This window comes from Danio rerio, chromosome 7, assembly GCF_052040795.2.
Source record: "Danio rerio strain M-AB ecotype USA chromosome 7, GRCz13ab, whole genome shotgun sequence".
NCBI lineage: Eukaryota > Metazoa > Chordata > Actinopteri > Cypriniformes > Danionidae > Danio > Danio rerio.
The window spans coordinates 75,955,001-75,960,757 of NC_141027.1; the positions used below are offsets into that span (position 1 = coordinate 75,955,001).

The 5,757-nt window shown below is 37.5% G+C and overlaps 1 protein-coding gene across 7 annotated transcripts in view; it reads left to right on the forward strand.

Moving 5' to 3' along the window:
• Window positions 1-3,585, forward strand: part of rap1gds1 (RAP1, GTP-GDP dissociation stimulator 1) — a 72,284-nt gene extending 68,699 nt beyond the window's left edge. For 6 of the 7 annotated variants that reach the window (XR_015496512.1, XR_015496514.1, XM_087262258.1 and 3 more), the window contains one exon: window positions 1-3,585. This exon is cut by the window's left edge. The gene's annotated coding sequence lies outside the window, so the exon portion shown is untranslated. The other variant, XR_015496513.1, reaches the window with a different exon arrangement.
• The last annotated feature ends 2,172 nt before the right edge of the window (window positions 3,586-5,757 follow it).

The following is a 5,757-nucleotide window of genomic DNA, read 5'->3' on the forward strand; positions in this document are numbered from 1 at the left end:
ACAGGTCTTTCAGTCTCTGCTGACGAGCTGATGATCTGAATCAGGTGTGTTTGGTTAAGGAGACATGGGATATGTGCAGAGCTGGTGGTCCTCCACAAACGTGGTTGAGAAGCATTGCTCTAGAGCAGTGTTTCTCAACCTTGTTCCTGTAGGACCACCGGCACTGCATGCTAATGATCTGAATCAGGTGTGTTTGGTTAAGGAGACATGGAATATGTGCAGAGCTGGTGGTCCTCCAGAAAAGTGGTTAAGAAACAATGGTCTAGAGCAGTGTTTCTCAACCACGTTCCTGTAGAACCACCGGCACTGCATGTTTTGGATGTCTCCTTTGACTTTCACACTCATTACAGGTCTTTCAGGCTCTTCTGATGAGCTGATGGTCTGGTGTGTTTGTTTAAGGAGACATGGAAAATGTGCTGGTGGTCCTCCAGGAATGTGATTGAGAAGCATTGGTCTAGAGCAGTGTTTCTCAACCACGTTCCTGTAGGACCACCGGCACTGCATGCTGATGATCTGAATCAGATGTGTTTGGTTGAGGAGACATGGAATATGTGCAGAGCTGGTGGTCCTCCAGGATTGTGGTTGAGAAGCAATGGTCTAGAGCAGTGTTTCTCAACCACGTTCCTGTAGAACCACCGGCACTGCATGTTTTGGATGTCTCCTTTGACTTTCACACTCATTACAGGGCTTTCAGTCTCTTCTGATGAGCTGATGGTCTGGTGTGTTTGTTTAAGGAGACATGGAAAATGTGCTGGTGGTCCTCCAGGAATGTGATTGAGAAGCATTGGTCTAGAGCAGTGTTTCTCAACCATGTTCCTGTAGGACCACCGGCACTGCATGTTTTGGATGTCTCCTTTTCCTTTCACACTCATTACAGGGCTTTCAGGCTCTTTTGGAGTTTGGAGCACGCCTTGTCTAGACTATATAGTACATAGGTCTCAAACTTGATTGATGGAGGGCTGCAGTTCTCCACAGTTTTGCTCCAACCCTAATCAAACACAGCTGATCCAACTAATCAAGTCTACTAGAGGCACTGATGTGAGTAGGAGGTGGTAAAAGCTAAACTGTGCAGAGCTGCGGCCCTCCAGGAATTGAGTTTGAGACCATAGATATAGTTTATTATTTGTTAAAAGAAGTTTATTTTATTTTTTTAGGAGGTTTGTTCATTTTAGGAACACCAATGAAGGTATTGTGGCCACACTTTATGATTAGTTTGTATTAGTTAACAATAATGTGTTTATTAACATGAACAAACAATGGACTATACATTTATTAGTGTATTTATTCATCGTTGTAAACGTTAGTTAATTGAAATAAAGTCATTCACTGTTAGTTCATGGTGCATTAATTAATGTTAACAAGCATGGATTGGGATTTCTAATAATGCATTAGTAATTGTTGAGCTATGATAAATGAATGATGTACACAAATAGTTTGTTACTAGTTCATAGTAGTAAATATATGAACTAATGAAGCTTTGTTATAAAGTCTGACCGATGTGTTTTGATATCTCTTCTTCTAAAACTCTGATGCTTCAAAATAGACTTTTATATTTGCTTGTGATTTATTATATGAAGTTTAAAAAATGTCTACATGTTGTATAAAGTGATCACGTCTTTTCTTAACCCTGAAATTCATATGTATTTATTTATTTTTGCATTTCTTTTTGAGGTGTAAGAGTTTTGGGCGACTGAAGAGTGTTGTTAAAATGAAGATGCAGATGTTTTAAAGAATGTTGGAAAGTTCCTAAATTGATTTCTTTAGTTTTTGGATACCAACATTCTTCAAAATACCTTATTTACACTGCCAAAAGTATCTGTTTTCTGTGACTTATTGTTTTTTTCTCCATTTATTTATGCTTTTGAATTGCATTATGGGACATTGATCTGTTCTCCAACAACATTTGATGGTGAAAAGTTAGAAAACGTGACTTTTATTGACATTTTTAATAGTTTGAACTGATTTATATTGTCTGGTGCAGTAAATTACATATAAAAATTGAAATATCACACCATTAGTGCATTTTTTGTCATTTTTCTCAGACTTTATTCGTTCTATATTATTTCTTATTCAACATATTGTTTCAAAATACTAAAATGTCATTAAAAGTCACTGTTAAAGCAGAAATAAAGCTCCCATAATGCAATTCATGACTGTAAACAAACAGAAAACTCCAGTGAATCACAAAATACAGATAGTTTTTACAATGTACTTTGACATTAGCAAATAGCAGATAATGAACTATGCATTAGTAAATAATGAGCTATGATTAATAAATAATATACAAGTATTGTTCATTATTAGTTCATAGTAGTAAATATATGAACTAATGAAGCTTTATTATAAAGTCTGTGATGTGTCTCTTCTCCTAAAACTCTGATGCTTCAAAATGGACATTTTTATTTGCTTATGATGATTTATTATATGAAGTTCATAAATGTCTACATGTTTCCTAAAGTGATCACGTCTCTTCAGAAGACTTGGATTTAACCCCATAAGTCATATGTATTTATTTATTTTTGCATTTCCTTATGAGGCGTAAGAGTTTTTGGTGACTGAAGAGTGTTGTCGAAATGAAAATGCAGATTGCTTTCGGCTTCACAACACAAATTAATATATTTTAAAGAATGTTGGAAAGTTTCTAAGTGATTACTATAGTTTATATAGTACTTTTTGGATAGCAACATTACTTAAAATACCTTTTTTACACTGTCAAAGTATCTGTTTTTTGTGGTTCTTTGTTTCTTCCCCAATTTATTTATGCTTTTCAATTGCATTATGGGACTTTTATCTGTTCTTCAACAACTTAAAATGTTAAAAAAGTGACTTTATTGACATTATTAATAGTTTAAAGTGATTAATATTGGCTGTATTTGTGCAAAGTGCAGTAAATTACTGTATCAACTACATTGGAAATACAGTACATTTTTATTTTGCAGACTCTCTACATATTTCTTATTCAACATAATGTTTCAAACCACTAAAATGTCATCAAAAGTCACTGTTAAAGCAGAATCAAAGCTCCCATAATGCAATTCATCACCGTAAATAAACAGAAAACTCCAGTGAATCACAAAATGCAGATATTTTTGGTCATTTCTGGATGGACTGTCCCTATAAAACACACATTTCTGATCAGGAAATGACTAGCATGACTGCCAGTACGCTATTAGCACATGTACATTAGGTTTTCTGAGACATGTGAGACGGGTTTCGTACGCTGTCGAGTAATAATAGTAATAATAACGTATCAGTCGACACGCTCTTTGTGAATGTTTCTATTGAGAAAGTGTCTATTTTGCATGTCCAGCTGCCTGTCCTCTGCAGTATCCTCTGAACATGCACCTCCTTGCATGTCCGATACTGTGAAAAATCACTGTTACGTGGCCATCCTACGTCTGTCAGGTAAAATAACAAGTTCTTATTTATCATGTTTGTATCCTCGAGGAACCACAATGGCAATCCAGTATATCTACAGTAGGAACCGTGCAAGAATATAAGCGGAAAATAATTGTTGTAAATGTCATTGATGAACTGTACATTTCAAAGGTTTAAACTTATTAAAACAATTGCTGGTGATACGTACAGTATGTTGATGCTTTGTGATTGTGCCTCACCTGTGTTAATGTTTTCAGGCTTATTTCATTATGAAAGTAAAAGTCTTGTCGTCGATCCCAGAGCAACAAACAATAACTCGACTTCTAGTTGATCATTCGGAAAAGCTGATTTTCCTGATGAATCATCTGTTGAGTTGCATCCCAATCATCACAAATACTGCAGAAGACCTACTGCAATTAGAGATTCTCACAGAAATCAGTCAAGTTTGGTAAAGGAAAAGTTATGGTTTGGGGTTACATTCAGAATGGAGCACCTTCAGGGGTTTCATTTATAAAACTTTATATGGTAACAATAGTAAGAGTGAACGTACTTCGTTAAATCGTAGTTTATTATGGCTTATATGATTATTTAAAGTCAATATTTAAGTTAAACATAATTACTTAGAGCTGTGCACGTTCTCAAATCAAGATAAATATTCAGTATACAACTTTTGCATTGGGAGTATGCAGATTCTGATGAAGATTTTTATCTACTTTGCTGGGTCGCTGGTTCGAGCCTCGGCTCAGTTGGCGTTTCTGTGTGGAGTTTGCATGTTCTCCCTGCCTGGGTTTCCTCCGGGTGCTCCGGTTTCCCCCACAGTCCAAAGACATGTGGTACAGGTGAATTGGGTAGGCTTAATTGTCCGTAGTGTGTGAATGTATGTGTGGATGTTTCCCAGAGATGGGTTGCAGCTGGAAGGGCATCCGCTGTGTAAAAACTTGCTGGATAAACTGTCGGTTCATTCCGCTGTCGGGACCCTGGATTAATAAAGGGACTAAATGATTGAAACAGGTGACCGGCGAAAGGGGTCATAAGAGCACGAGAGAGGACTTGGGGATGCGGTGAGAACCATCTGTGTCAGAAAAGCTTGAATTGCATACAACATATGTTGAAACTGTCATGTGTGTTTGAAAAGACACGTACTGTATGGAAGAAAAGAGTCCAGTTTAGATGTTCGAAACATAGATACTAGGGATGTAACGGTATCAGAATTTCACGGTACGTATTTATTGAATCATTTACAGGAAAAAACAAAACTTATGAAAATACTCCAAAAAAGTGCCAAAAGTGTCAATGACATACAAATTAGCCATCTATCTGTAAGCTTTGAAACAGGAACTTCAATTTTAATAACAAAAAATATTAAACCATGTAAAAAAAAATAAAGTTTCAATTTAGTATTGTTGAAAACTCATCACATTCAACATTTAATCACTCACTCACTTAGATAGAGATGGGTTTAAAGGAAAATTATCATATAAATATAATCTGGTAAAAGCTGGTATCTCTGGGTATTTACAATGTCCCCTGCAACAGAAAAAAACCCTCTCATTTGGGACTGAGGTTTCTGGGACAAGAGAGATATGACTTGGCCCAGGTTGACAGCAGTGGGTAACGTTGTGCATTGTCTTTCCCCCACTTGAGAGGACAAACCATGAGTAAGATAGAGATCTCATGTCTGCATCAATCTGAACAGTGTGCTGACAACACCGCTATTCAGAACGCGCGCGACAACACAGCTGATAAGAACTCGCGCGACAACACCGCTGATAAGAACTCGCGCAACAACACCGCTATTCAGTACGCGCGCGACAACACCGCTATTCAGTACGCGCGCGGCGACAACACCCGCTTTAGAGTTTTCCAGCTCTTTTTGATTCCCGCTTCTAGCAGCACACTCCATTTCCTCATTACTGGATCTGTAGCGACAACAGACCGCAAGGGATGATGGTCAAGCATGGGCTGATGGGAATTGTAGATTTCGCTACCTCCCGTTCGCTTCATTCACCTGAGCAAATTTTCTCAGAAGACCTATAGTTTTACCGAGTCATGCGACTACGTTAATATCGAAAAAAATTAATATTGCGGTATGACGGTATTTACAATACCGTTACATCCCTAATAGATACTAGTCATGATCATTAAATGTGAACTGTATGTGTAAAAACAGTGATGGATACATTAGATCTTTACATTATGACGGCCAACAAGAAGAAGGGGCTTCGTAAAGGAGTAGGAGCTGAAAGAGGCCTGTTGAACCAGTAAACAGCTGAGAAAACACAAAGGTGGGAGGAAGCAAGGATAAAGGGTATAGCAAACTTGAGGAACATTGGATTGTCCTGGAGTGAGACTAGAGATGGGCCTGCTCATGGACGTCTC